A 12,973-nucleotide genomic window follows, 5' to 3' on the forward strand; every position below is an offset into this window, starting at 1 on the left:
AATGTGGGCTGATGCATCTATACTGGCACAGTATAGATGGAGTGCTGCTCCATTCAAAGTGTTGATTTTCAGGTGAGACCTTAAACATAGGTTCCATCTGTTTACTTGGATGGGTTAAAAGATCCCTGGGCAGCATTCATAGGAGAGCATGCTCTCCTGGGAACCCCGTCCAATAATTACGCCTCAACCAACATCAGGATTATATCAAATTACTGATTGTTGGAGCTCAGTGTTCAAAATTAAAATCATAGAGCTATACAGCATGGAAGCAGGCCCTTTGGCCCAAATTTGGCCCATATCCCTCGAAACCTTTCATATGCAAATACTTGCACAAATGTCTTTTAAAAGTTGTAATTCTATCCGCTTCTATAGCAGCTTGTTCCAGAGCAGTCATTCCAAATTAGTCACCTCATTTTCAAAGCCAGGGCCTAATTGAAAGGGCATGAAAGCCACTGTGGAAATGTAGCCTTTTCACTATCTATCACACCATTGTCATCCATGCAGCAGCATCAGAACAATATCAGGGGTCTGTATGAGGAGTATCATCTGGGTAGAGCACGGGATACCCTCGCCCACATCAGAGGTAGATAAAACAAGATGATACAGAATAAGGAAAAAAAAGAGGGTTTAAGGGATCCAGAGGGGATGTAAGGGGAACCTTCTTCATCCACAGAGCGATGAGTACCTGGAATCCACTGCCTTGGAGAGTGGTTGAAGCAGGATCACACACAGCATTTAAGAAATCTCTAGATGAGCACTTGAATCATTTAGACACATTGGGTATGGGCCAAGTGCTGGGAGGTGGGATCAGTGCACATTGGTCAGGGTGGTTGTGGTGGACAAGTCTCCATGCTATCCTTCTCCATGACTGTCACTGGTGGCATCACATTTTTCTTTCTTTCATATCTTTCCTAAAACAGGTTGACCCAAACTTCACAGTTGTAGTCCATCCTAGTTCATACTAAATTGCATTCCCTTTTTGCTTTCTGAATTCCAGGTTTTGTTTGTTTTCATGAGCTTGTCTCTTCAACGCACAGTAGTTCCCAATCTGCTAATATTTCAAAGATGAAAATTCTTGTCCTAATCTTTAAATTCGACCATGGTTTCATTGCTCCCTGTTTCCATAATCTCCTATGCCCTGAGACGCTATAAGATCTCTTCCCTCTCCCAAAACCTCTCCCCATTCTCTTTCTCTCTTTCATTAAGGATGTTTTCTCCCAGAGAGTTGTGAATCTGTGGAATTCTCTGCCACAGTGAGCAGTGGAGGCCAATTCACTGGATGTTTTCAAGAGAGAGTTAGATTTAGCTCTTCAGGCTAAGGGAATCAAGGGATATGGGGAAAAAGCGGAACGCGGTGCTGATTTTGGATTATCAGCCATGATCATATTGAATGGCGGTGCTGGTTCGAAGGGCCGAATGGCCTACTCCTGCACCTATTTACTATGTTTCTATGTTTTCATTAAACCTACTTTATTCACCAAGCTTTTATTCACCTAGCCTAATAAATCATGTGGCTTATTGTGAATTTTTGTTTGATTACTGGTTCTGTGAAGCACGTGTTGGGATATTTTATACAGGATACTGAGTTGGATGATCAGCCATGATTATATTGAATGGCGGTGCAGGCTCGAAGGGCCAAATGGCCTACTCCTGCACCTATTTTCTATGTTGCTATGTTTCTATAATACCGAAGGTGCCATAGAGGTAGAAGTTTTGTTCCTGAAACCCTCCATTTTTGAAGGAATTTTCAACACCATCCTGTGATTGTCTGCAACAACTTCTGCTTTCAAACAACTTTGGAAAAATAATGTCCTGAGATCTTATTTCCTTAATTTCCCTCAAGATCCTTGGATGGAAACTATGGTTTCACTTGAATATGGTCCCAAATCCCCCATGCCTCAGATGTACTGGGCCTAGTTCACATTGGGTGGAGCTGTTACTTGGCTGGGATACATTTATCCATAATATCTGTCCAAGATTCATTTTATGTTACTATAATCTTTCTGTTTTTTTCCCCTCCCTTTTACATCTTTGCATAACAGTTTTTAACTGTCATTCTACTTCGTTCCAACACTCCTTTTTCCCAGGTTTGGGATAATTAATTATGTACAGAATGTATGTGCATGCAGTTTGGTCTCCTTACTTACTTGCTGTAGAGGGGTTACAATTAAGGTTAACAAAACTGATTTCTGGAATGGTGACACTGCCACATGAGGAGAGATTTAGCTGAGTCAGCCTGCATTTTTAATTTAGAAGAATGAGAGGACATCTCATTGAAATGTACAAAATGCTGACAGGCTTGACAGGCTGAACGTTCCCATTTTGCTTGTTGCTGTAAAGAGTTGTAGTGTTATGATGAAGAAGGACCTTCCTTACGAGCTTAAAGGTCAATGTTAGGTATTAGCATATATTGTGGAATCATACAGCGTGGAAACAGGCTCTTTGGCCCACCGAGTCCACACCGACCAGTGATCCCCGCACATTAACACTATCTATCCTACACACATTAGAGATGATTTACATTTATACCGCCAATTAACCTACAAACCTGTACCTCTTAGGAGTGTGGGAGGAAACCGAAGATTCCTGAAAAACTCATGCAGGTCGTGGGGAAAACGTACAAACTCCGTACAGGCAGCACCTGTAGTCAGGAATGAACCCGGGTCTTTGGTGCTGTAATGGGCCTGTCCCACTTAGGCGACATTTTAGGTGACTGGAGGAGACTACGCAGTCGCCACATGTTCGCGGATAGTTACCGGGGAGTCGCCTTCATGGTCGTGAGGAGTTCCGCAATCTGGGAACTAGTCGCGGCCTCATGGTCGCCGCAAATTATTCAACGTGTTGAAAAATTAGCGGTGACTAGAGTAACGAGAATTCTCGTGCCGTAGGTGGGTCGCCAGGAGATCCTAATGGGTTGCCAGGAGCTCTAAGGTTCTCGTAGGTTCTCGTAGGTTCTCGTAGGTTGTAGGCGGTGCTGACCGGTGAATTGGCTCATTGAGAAAAACAACGTAAGCAGTAGTTTTCAGAACCAAGGATAACTGACCGGTAATGTTAAATGTCCGCCGAGCGTCACAGCCGTGTATCTCTGGCTTCTTGAAAGTTGTCTCCACTCCTTCTCCCTCCGTCTCCCCCCTTCTCCTCCCACTTCCCCCCCTCTTTTAAAGGACTTACCGTACACTGTGCTTTAGCCATCTTAATTACAGCGTCAACCTTCCTGTTCATCGCGGTATCACCTTGGCTTTGCACCGTGTGAATTTCACTCAGACAGCTCTCCCCCCACTTGCCCTGTCCTCCGCCTGCATAACGGGCTGGGGAAGGAAGCGATGTGTGTGTGTGTTCCATTCTGACAGTCGCCGTTCCAGTTGCCAGTTTTTTAGGTGACTGCCGGTGACTGTTAAGTTGCCTGAAAAATCGACTAAGTGGGACAGGCCCATAAGGCAACAACAATTACCGCTACGCCATAGCTAATATGTGATTTATCTTGGACTACTATAGCTCAGTAATCTATGATTTTATAGCTTTATCCCCAAGAGCCTGATCCCGCCACAATGAGGTAGGTGCATTCAGCCTCTGTGGGAAGAGAAGCACAAGTAACCTTTGTAGCCCATGATCTTTCATCAGAAAGTAAACTGCAAAATGATGTGGACATGTTGGGGTATGGAGAGAAGGCAGGTACAGGATACTGAGTTGGATGATCAGCCATGATCATATTGAATGGCAGTGCAGGCTCGAAGGGCCGAATGGCCTATTCCTGCACATATTTTCTATGTTGGGAAAGAGAGGAAGGACTCGATGTTTATCCTGCCAAGTTTCCACTTGCACATTTTATGGCTGGAGTCTCAAGAACTTGGTGAGGAGCAAAAATCATTGGCTGATTATTTTATTTCCTTCTAATTGGTCCTATGTTGTTGCTGCCAATGTTAGTTGCCAGCTGCTCAAATGACCTCGGTCAAACTGTAGAGTCATTGAGTCACACAGAGTTGAAGCAGGCCCTTCGGCCCAACTTGCCCACACCAAACGACATGTTCCATTGACACTAGTTCCATTTGGCCCGTATTCTTCTAAACCTGTCTTATCCATGTACCTGTCATCAACACCATTTGATGGGTATGTAGATAATTCTATCCAATATATTTGTCTTTTATTAAATCCTTTCTGCCCCACTCTGCATTGGGCATTAAGAACACTTCATCAGTCCAACCACCACTGGTTTCCACTCTCTGAGCTACAACTCCAGGTCCAAGCTCAAGAGAGAATCTCTATTCCATGATCTCAAGGGTTCAGGAAACTATTGACAGAGACCATGTGATTTATTAGAAGATCTTGCTTAGAAATAGAATAAATTCCATACATGAATAAATAAATGATGTATTGAAGCATTGAGAATGAAATGGTGAATACATTATTCAAATAATAGAACTTTTGAGTTTGTCTCATGTTTCTGCAAGGCTATCAGCATTCGCACACATACCTTTTTAAAGATAAGGATTAACAGTGTTGCCAGAATTATTTCATTCATGTTTCATTTCGACTATCAGAGATTGCTTTGCCCATTTTTAAGACTCAGGAATGTACAAGGCACAATTAGTACATTTGCAGATTACAGAAAAAATAGTTGTATCATAGGCAGTGAAGATGGTTATGAGGAATTACAGTGGGATCTTTGTCAGCTGGGGACGTGGGCTGAAGAATGTCAAATGGAGTATAATTCAGACAAGTGTGAGAGGTTGCATTTTGGGAAGTGAAACCGTGGCAGGACTTTCACAGCGCATGGTAGGGCCCTGGGGAGTGCAGCAGAGGGATCTAGGCGCACTAGGAGTAATCGCCCGAACATTGCATCACAGGTAGATAAAGTGGCGAGGAAGGCTATTGGCATTTTGGCCGTCATTAGTCAGGGTATGAAATATAGAAGTTGGGAAGTTGTGCAATACATTGTTGATGCCGCTGTTGGAATATTGTGTTCAGTATTGGTTATCCTGCTTTAGAGAAAATGCCACTAACCTGGGAACGATGCAGAGAAGATATACAAGGATGTTGCCTGAGGGCTCGAAGGCCTGAGGTATTGGGAGATGTTGGACAGACTAGGACTTTACTATTTGTAGGCTGAGGGGCGATGGTATGATGGTGTATAAAAGCATGAGGGAAATAGATACGGTGAATGCAGTCTTTTCCCCAGTGTTGGCGAATCAAGAACCAGAGGACATAGGTTTAAGGTGAATGCAGAAAGATTTCATTGCATCTCCTTTACACAGAGGGTGGTAGTTATTTGGAATGAGTTGCCAGAGGAAGTAATTGAGGCAGGTACAGAGCATCTTGCTCAGCGTGGAAGAGTTGGAGTGAAAGGCTTGTTTCTTGTTTGACTCAATGACTCTCTGACTCTGTTGCATTTCATTATGAATCACTTGAATTTGCTTTGGTTATGTTATTGGGTTCAAAACAAAAGTTCATGGTGGACTATTTTAACCAGGTTGTATCCCTAGGTATTCATTGGTCAAAAACATTTGTCTGACGATATTTTGGCTCTTATCATAAGTTCAGAGGTGGCTGTTTCGAATAATGGGTCAGAGTACAGTGTCACTGCCTCCTGAAAGTTGTAATAGTGCAGAGGAATTTCATTTAACCACCAGACTTAAAGTAATAAAATTAACCATTGAAACACTTTGCATATCGTGGCACTGAAAGAGGATTTCTGATTACGAACCATAGGTTTATGAGTTTCACAGTGATACATAGATGCAATATTCTGACGCCTAATTTGATTTTCTTGCGATTTTGCAAATAACATTAAGGGTGAGTCACCATATCACACATCCTATAAGCTTGGCTTCGCATGTGTCTGTAGATCTGATTATGGTATATACTGCGTTTTTATGGACCACAGTGCCTTGCCAATGAATATGCATTTCATCATAAACATCTCCTATACATTAGCTCACACCATCACGAATGTGAATGGATTAATTATGATTAGCACCCCGTTAATGGCCAGTGAAGCTTCAAGCCCATAGTTACTCTGTCGGCAACTCTTTTTTCTGAATGGATGTTGAGTACTATATATTTGCATCTATCTTCCGTAATCTACTACACGGAAATGAGCTTCAGGGATTTGAAATATCAGAGGTGCACTTTGCAAGCAGACCAAGGACAATAAACACAATTTCTATCAAAGGCATACATGGAAAACTGAAATGGGAATTAGTTTAATTTGGTGTTCTGCTGATCATATTAGATTGTTTTAAATAAAAGATTGCCAGTATTTCTGGCCCATGTTTCAGTCCTTCAAACAGCAGTTTGACTGAATGCTTTTAGCTTTTGTTCGAGCAGTCACCTGTTATCTTTGTAATGTAAAAGTCACAACACCAATAATCATTAACAAATATACCCTCTATGTTGTAAAAGCAGCTGGTTGATCTTCAAAGATGACAGCAAATTAAGCAAGAATATACAAGTGGGTGTTTGCTGACCAGATTTCAGGGCATTGTGCTTAATGAAGCTGTGCCTATAATGACAGTGAGAGGAAGTAGGTGCAAATGAGATCAGCACTGCCAATTCTCGCACTAAGTTATTGCAACATGCCCAAGCACAGGGCTTAATGCCAATCATAAATGTTGCTTCAATGTCAGCCACTGCAAAGGAGGTTATCCTCAAGGTTGATGAAGAATGTGTGAATGATAAACATGCTGAACAAATATATTTCTGGCCTAAATTTATGATGAATTTAGTCCAGACTATTCAGTGCCACATGGGTGAATATGCTTCCGTGCTAGGAGTTTGCATGGCTACAACTTGTCAGTTTATCTTCAATATTTTGTAGAAGTTTAGCCAGAGAGAATGTCTACCATCTAGTCTTTCCTTACATTTTGAATCAGAATGTGGGATCATAGGTTCTTTACCTACTTACCCTCTTCTATATTCATGCACTTACAAAAGGCACTTTGGTCCTTCACTGACATGTTGCATTGTATGTCAGCCAAGGCTCAGCTCATTCAGGGCTGAGTCAGGTGGTGGTGAGTTCAAGATGCACTGTGCACCAAAATGCCGGCCAAGTCCTTCCTGCAGGTCTGCGAGCATGATGCATTCATTGCTGGAGGGGCAGAAAATGAAGGAGTTTGGATGTTGAAGTAGCTGTACTGAGAGAGTGCTATTTTGTTTGAGAGGCAATATAGTGGGATAATTGCACTGACCAGGGTTGTTGGAGGGTCAATACTGAGGCAGTCCTGCACTATTTGCTGTCTTTCAGGACTAGCATTGAGCTGATGCCGTGCCTGCTTTCGCAGGTGAAAGACACCAAGGCGTTGTTTTGAAGAATAGTATGGAAGTTCTCTTAGAGTCGTGATCACTGTTCAGCCCAATCAAACTCTCAAGAAGATGACTGGAATATTTACTTAGTTGTTATTACTGGGAGCTTAAGACACTTGGGCTGTACTAAGGTCATACAAAATACAATAGCAATATAAATCTTTAATTCTTTTCTTCTTCTTATCGAGTCCACACACAAGATTAGAAGTTGTTCAGCCAGAGCTGAACACACTTCTTGGCATCTGCACAATGGTGTCTGTCTTGCGCTTCTTGTGCGTCTTGTGCGTGGTGGTGGAAAGATTGGTTGAAACAGGGCCGCGACGTGAACGCTCTTTCCTTGGCCCCTTTAATTCTTTTAAACCAATGACAATGTAAGTTGGTGCTTTAATTATTTCTCCTATATTCTGCAGTGCCCGAACAAAAATGAACCTGCAAATAGACACAAAATGGTGGAGTAACTCAGAGGGCCAAGTAGCATCTCTGGAGAAAAGGAATATGTGACGTTTGGGAACAACACCCTTCTTTAGAGTAAACATAGAAACATAGAAAATAGGTGCAGAAGTAGGCCATTCGGCCTTTCGAGCCTGCACCGCCATTCAATATGATCATGGCTGATCATCCAACTCAGTATCCTGTACCTGCCTTCTCTCCATACCCCCTGATCCCTTTAGCCACAAGGGCCACATCTAACTCCCTCTTAAATATAGCCAATGAACTGGCCTCAACTACCTTCTGTGGCAGAGAATTCCAGAGATTCACCACTCTCTGTGTGAAAGATGTTTTCCTCATCTCAGTCCTAAAAGATTTCCCCCTTATCCTTAAACTGTGACCTCTTGTTCTGGACTTCCGCAACATCGGGAACAATCTTCCTGCATCTAGCCTGTCCAACCCCTTAAGAATTTTGTAAGTTTCTGTAAGATCCCCCCTCAATCTTCTAAATTCTAGCGAGTACAAACCGAGTCTATCCAGTCTTTCTTCATATGAAAGTCCTGACATCCCAGGTATCAGTCTGGTGAACCTTCTCTGAACTCCCTCTATGGCAAGAATGTCTTGCCTCAGATTAGGAGACCAAAACTGTACGCAATACTCCAGGTGTGGTCTCACCAAGACCCTGTACAACTGCAGTAGAACCTCCCTGCTCCTTTACTCAAATCCTTTTGCTAGGGTCTCGTCCTGAAACGTCACATATTCCCTTACTCCGGAGATGCTGCCTGTCCTGCTGTGTTACCCCAGTATTTTTTGTGTGTATTTGGTGTAAACCAGCATCTGCAGTTCCTTCCTACACAATAAGGACGTGCAGTTTGGTCATCTTTGAATGTGCATACCTTCATTTGATGACTTTCTTCAATTGCTAATATTTTGCCTGCTTTATGGACTGCTGCAGCTCACAGTTTCTATGCATTACTGGTTCTTGTTTGTCACTGAATGGACGTGTGGCTCGTCCACAGGTGGGATTTTTGCATTATTTCCTGGCCAGTTTCCCAGCCGATGGGGGAAGTATGGCATAAATGGAAACATGGTATGGAAAGGGAGACAATGTACTCAATGCAACAAAGAACATTTCAGAAAAAAATGTTGCGAGAGAGTGTCCCAAATACTTCTCTAATTACTCCCCTGAAATATTCTGATCAGGAAGCAAAGGTTTCCAGGCATTGAATCTAAACATGGTGCTCTATGAGCACTATATTCCATTCTTCCCCTTCACCACCACAACTCTCTTGTGTATCTACAAACTCTGCTGCAGAAATAAATGCTTAGAATACTTTGAACTCGAGCCCATTCACATCCTAATCAAACATCAGAGCCCATTTAGCCCAAAAGTCTATGCCAGTGTCCGTGCTCAACGCAAGCTTCTCCCACACTTTTACCACTCCCTATCATCAGCCTCCTATTCCTCTCCCTCGTGTACGACCTAGCTTCCTCTTAAATGTTTCTCCACTCTTGACCTCAGCCATATCCTGTGGCAGGGAAATACAGTCTTTCTGAATTTGACATACTTGAGAAGATGAACAGTCCTGTATATTTTAATGTGGACACACAGAAAATGAGCCCAGACTGTTTGACATAGTGCAAACATTTTGGATCTGCAACATAACCAAATTTGACCTCCAGCCTGAAGAATTGGAACTGTTCATTTTCACTGTGCAAGATGAATGTACTGCAGGCTCACAGCACACCATGCCAATGTCAATCTATTTGTTGCAATCCATTTACTGCTATTTGCTTATGTGCCTGTTTGTGTTGAACAGGATCGGTTCAGTACATTCAAAAGCTGGTCTGAAATCTGAGCCAGGAAATTACTTAAAGATGATTTTTCAAAACAGCAAGCAGAAATTGAAAACAGTTTTCTGAGCTGCCTGGGTATTATTGGATTGTGTGGACATCAGCCCTTGGAGGGGTACCATCTTTCATGGATTTATGCAAGCTTATTTAATGTCAGTTCTCACCAGCCTCAAATCAACATACAAGCTTGAGGATAATCACAACAAGCTGCTGGCTGTCTGTGATCTTGGTCCACAATTTTGTATCAAAATCAGACCTCAGGTTGATGCATTGCATCTAAGGGATTGTCCTTTAGGGCAGTCTGTTAATGCCATGTGAATGTAGAAGGAAGGGAAAAGCTTAAAGTAATGATCAAAGCTAACTTTATAAACTCTCCACCCCACCATAACTGAATTCTTTCCAATAGTAATTTGCAGCATGTTCCCGGCAAACCCATAACCATAACAATATTGAACCTTGATCTCCTTTGAGTAGAGAAGGTCCGTGGAAGACTGAATAGAACTGTTAAGTATTATGAGCGGGTAGTGGTAGAGCAAGCAGAGCAAACTGTTTCCTGTGACTGATAGTTACAGATTCATCATAAAGAAGTGGAAGGAAAATTAGGAGATGATGTTCATCTCAGAAAGGTTCTGGGATTGAGATGCAATTGTTGACAGGGAAGTGCAAAGGATACCAACTGGAAATTAATTCCCAGGTTACAGCGAGAGGAACTAAGTCAGACCACCCCATCAAGGTGATGGTGGGCACAATGGCTGGAGTCCCCTCCATCTGTGCTGCACACGTTTATTAGGTTTTGACAAGCTGAAGTCATTAGGCAGTTGGAACGATATAGCAGCAGCCAGTTTGGTGTCTGGTGTTTCCCCTCTTGCGCTGATGAGCGAGACCAAAGCTTTGTAGAATAAAGAGGTACAAATCTGGGTGGTTGGGATAAGCTTTGCCAGAGACAGTCATACCAATCTTGCGTACAGTGAACATATTCTGCTCAATCAGCAACATTGATCACTGTTGCCTGAACTGTCGAACTAATTTCATTGTTATACCTTCACAGCATTGGTAAATAGATAGATACAAACAAATGTAAGGTGAAGAAAGATTAATACTTGCTGGGTGGTGATATGAAATAGAAGCGGCAGAAAATGCTGAAAACTCCTAGCCAGTTGAATAATACCTGGAAAAGAAATATGAGTTAATATTTTGGATGCAATATTTCAGGAAACCAATTGACATATCCTGAGTTAAATACTTTTTTATGATATTAACATTCCTGATTGTCGGATGCCAGTGTGGCCAGTATTAATGTAGGAGGAAACACTTTTAAAACACAAAACACTTGCTTCCTCTCACTATATCACTGTGATATCATTTGCTGACATCTTCTTAATTGGAGATGAGAAAAGATTGTGGGCTAAGTGGAATTAACAGTTTAGGTTGGACATATCTTTGGAGGTGATTTGTAATGTCATATAGCATTGAAACGAGTTATTTGGTCTACCGAGTCTATGAAGTACATGGAATTCTCTGCCACAGAAGGTAGTTGAGGCCAGTTCATTAGCTATATTTAAGAGAGCGTTAGATGTGGCCCTTGTGGCTAAAGGGATCAGGGGGTATGGAGAAAAGGCAGGTACGGGATACTGAGTTGGATGATCAGCCATGATCATATTGAATGGCGGTGCAGGCTCGAAGGGCTGAATGACCTACTCCTGCACCTATTTTCTATGTTTCTATGTTTCTATATCCTTATGAATCCCATTTACCAGCACTTGATGCTTAATCTTCCATGCCTTGGTGATTCAAGTGCTTGTCTTGATATAAAATATTTTGAGAATACCTGCAGTGCATTTAGGCTGTGGGCCGAGGAGCTTTATTCTGCAGTTTCGTGACCCAAGTCACCAAACTACATGAAATGTTCACATATTGTGTAAAAATATTTAATTGCACCCTTTATAATGTGAATAAATTCATTCATTCATACATTCCTTATTCATTCATTCACTCACTCACTCATTCATTCATTCATGAAATTGAGGGCCTAAACTATAACACAGTCAATTAAACATTGTCACTAATGCCAGCCTGTTGTAGAGTAATAAGTCTTTAACAAATAATCTCGGAGCTGCCTGCGAAAACTTACCGGGAAAAAGTGCTCCGATCGTGGGACCTAGGTACTCGCGGTAAATAGCGATCGATATCCCTCCGTTTTTCTCCCGTTATCGGGGTCTGAAAACGACCGCTATAGACGGCACTATGTACAGCCTCCCCCCCCCCCTGCCCGCCCGCGGAGATGATCCGCGGCTCCGCGATCGCGAATCGGCCGCTTATTAATTGAGACCGCGGCTTCACTTTACCGCAAGTACCTAGGCGAGTATCGGAGCACTTTTTCCCGGTAAGTTTTCGCAGGCAGCTCCGAGATTATTTGTTAAAGACTTATTACTCTACAACAGGCTGGCATTAGTGACAATGTTTAATTGACTGTGTTATAGTTTAGGCCCTCAATTTCATGAATGAATGAATGAGTAAGTGAGTGAGTGAATGAATGAATAAGGAATGAATGAATGAATGAATTTATTCACATTATAAAGGGTGCAATTAAATTAATTAAAGTCCATACAGATAGATTTTCATAAATTCAGACTTTAATCTTACCTTTCAGTTAGAGTTGATTCATGGGGGCCTTTTTTGTGTTCCAGCACATCAGCAAAGACTTTGAAGGCTTTCTTGCACTTTAATCCACTTCGCAGCACTTTTTTCAGCCTTTTTAATGCTTTTCCCACTAAATACAATTAACCTGCTGCATGTTTCCACGACATTTATTCCACAGAACAACAAATCGGAATCTCCAGTAAAACAGGCATCTGTGAAGCCCCCTCAGCCATTTTGTGTGCTAGCCTGAAACAAACCGCGTGATTGGCCAACTGGCATACAACTCAATGTTAAATGTGCTTTGATTGGACTAAAAAATTCCCGACATTTTTCCGGTTTTTCTCTAATTTAATAAAAATGTGCAAGTCTTCTTTATATCGAGTTTCAGGGGTGATTTATATTAAAAAAATTACACAATATGTGAAAATTTCATGTAGTTTGGTGACTTGGGTCACAAAATCCTATTTCTAGACACATTTTTGATGCTCGGCCCACAGCCTAATCCCAGTTTCCAATTAACGTCTGGGTGACAAAAGCTCTGCCCTTTATTCTTCCCCCTGCGCCCTCTAGATTTAGACATCTCTGGTATGCCTTATCTATGCCACTCATCATGCTGCAACCTACTATCCAGACTTCTTCAACACCTCCACTCCGAGGAAACACACCCAGGCAATGCAATCTCTTCTCATAACTGAAGTATTCCATCTCTGGCAACATTATGGTGAATCTTCTCAGTTGACCTACAGCTTTT

The 12,973-nt window shown here is 42.1% G+C and overlaps 1 protein-coding gene across 8 annotated transcripts in view; it reads left to right on the forward strand.

Moving 5' to 3' along the window:
* The window catches only part of bnc2 (basonuclin 2), a 543,948-nt gene that overhangs the window by 440,342 nt on the left and 90,633 nt on the right, over window positions 1-12,973 (forward strand). The gene's annotated exons all lie outside the window — the stretch shown is intronic.

This window comes from Amblyraja radiata, chromosome 3, assembly GCF_010909765.2.
Source record: "Amblyraja radiata isolate CabotCenter1 chromosome 3, sAmbRad1.1.pri, whole genome shotgun sequence".
NCBI classification, from domain to species: Eukaryota; Metazoa; Chordata; class Chondrichthyes; order Rajiformes; family Rajidae; genus Amblyraja; species Amblyraja radiata.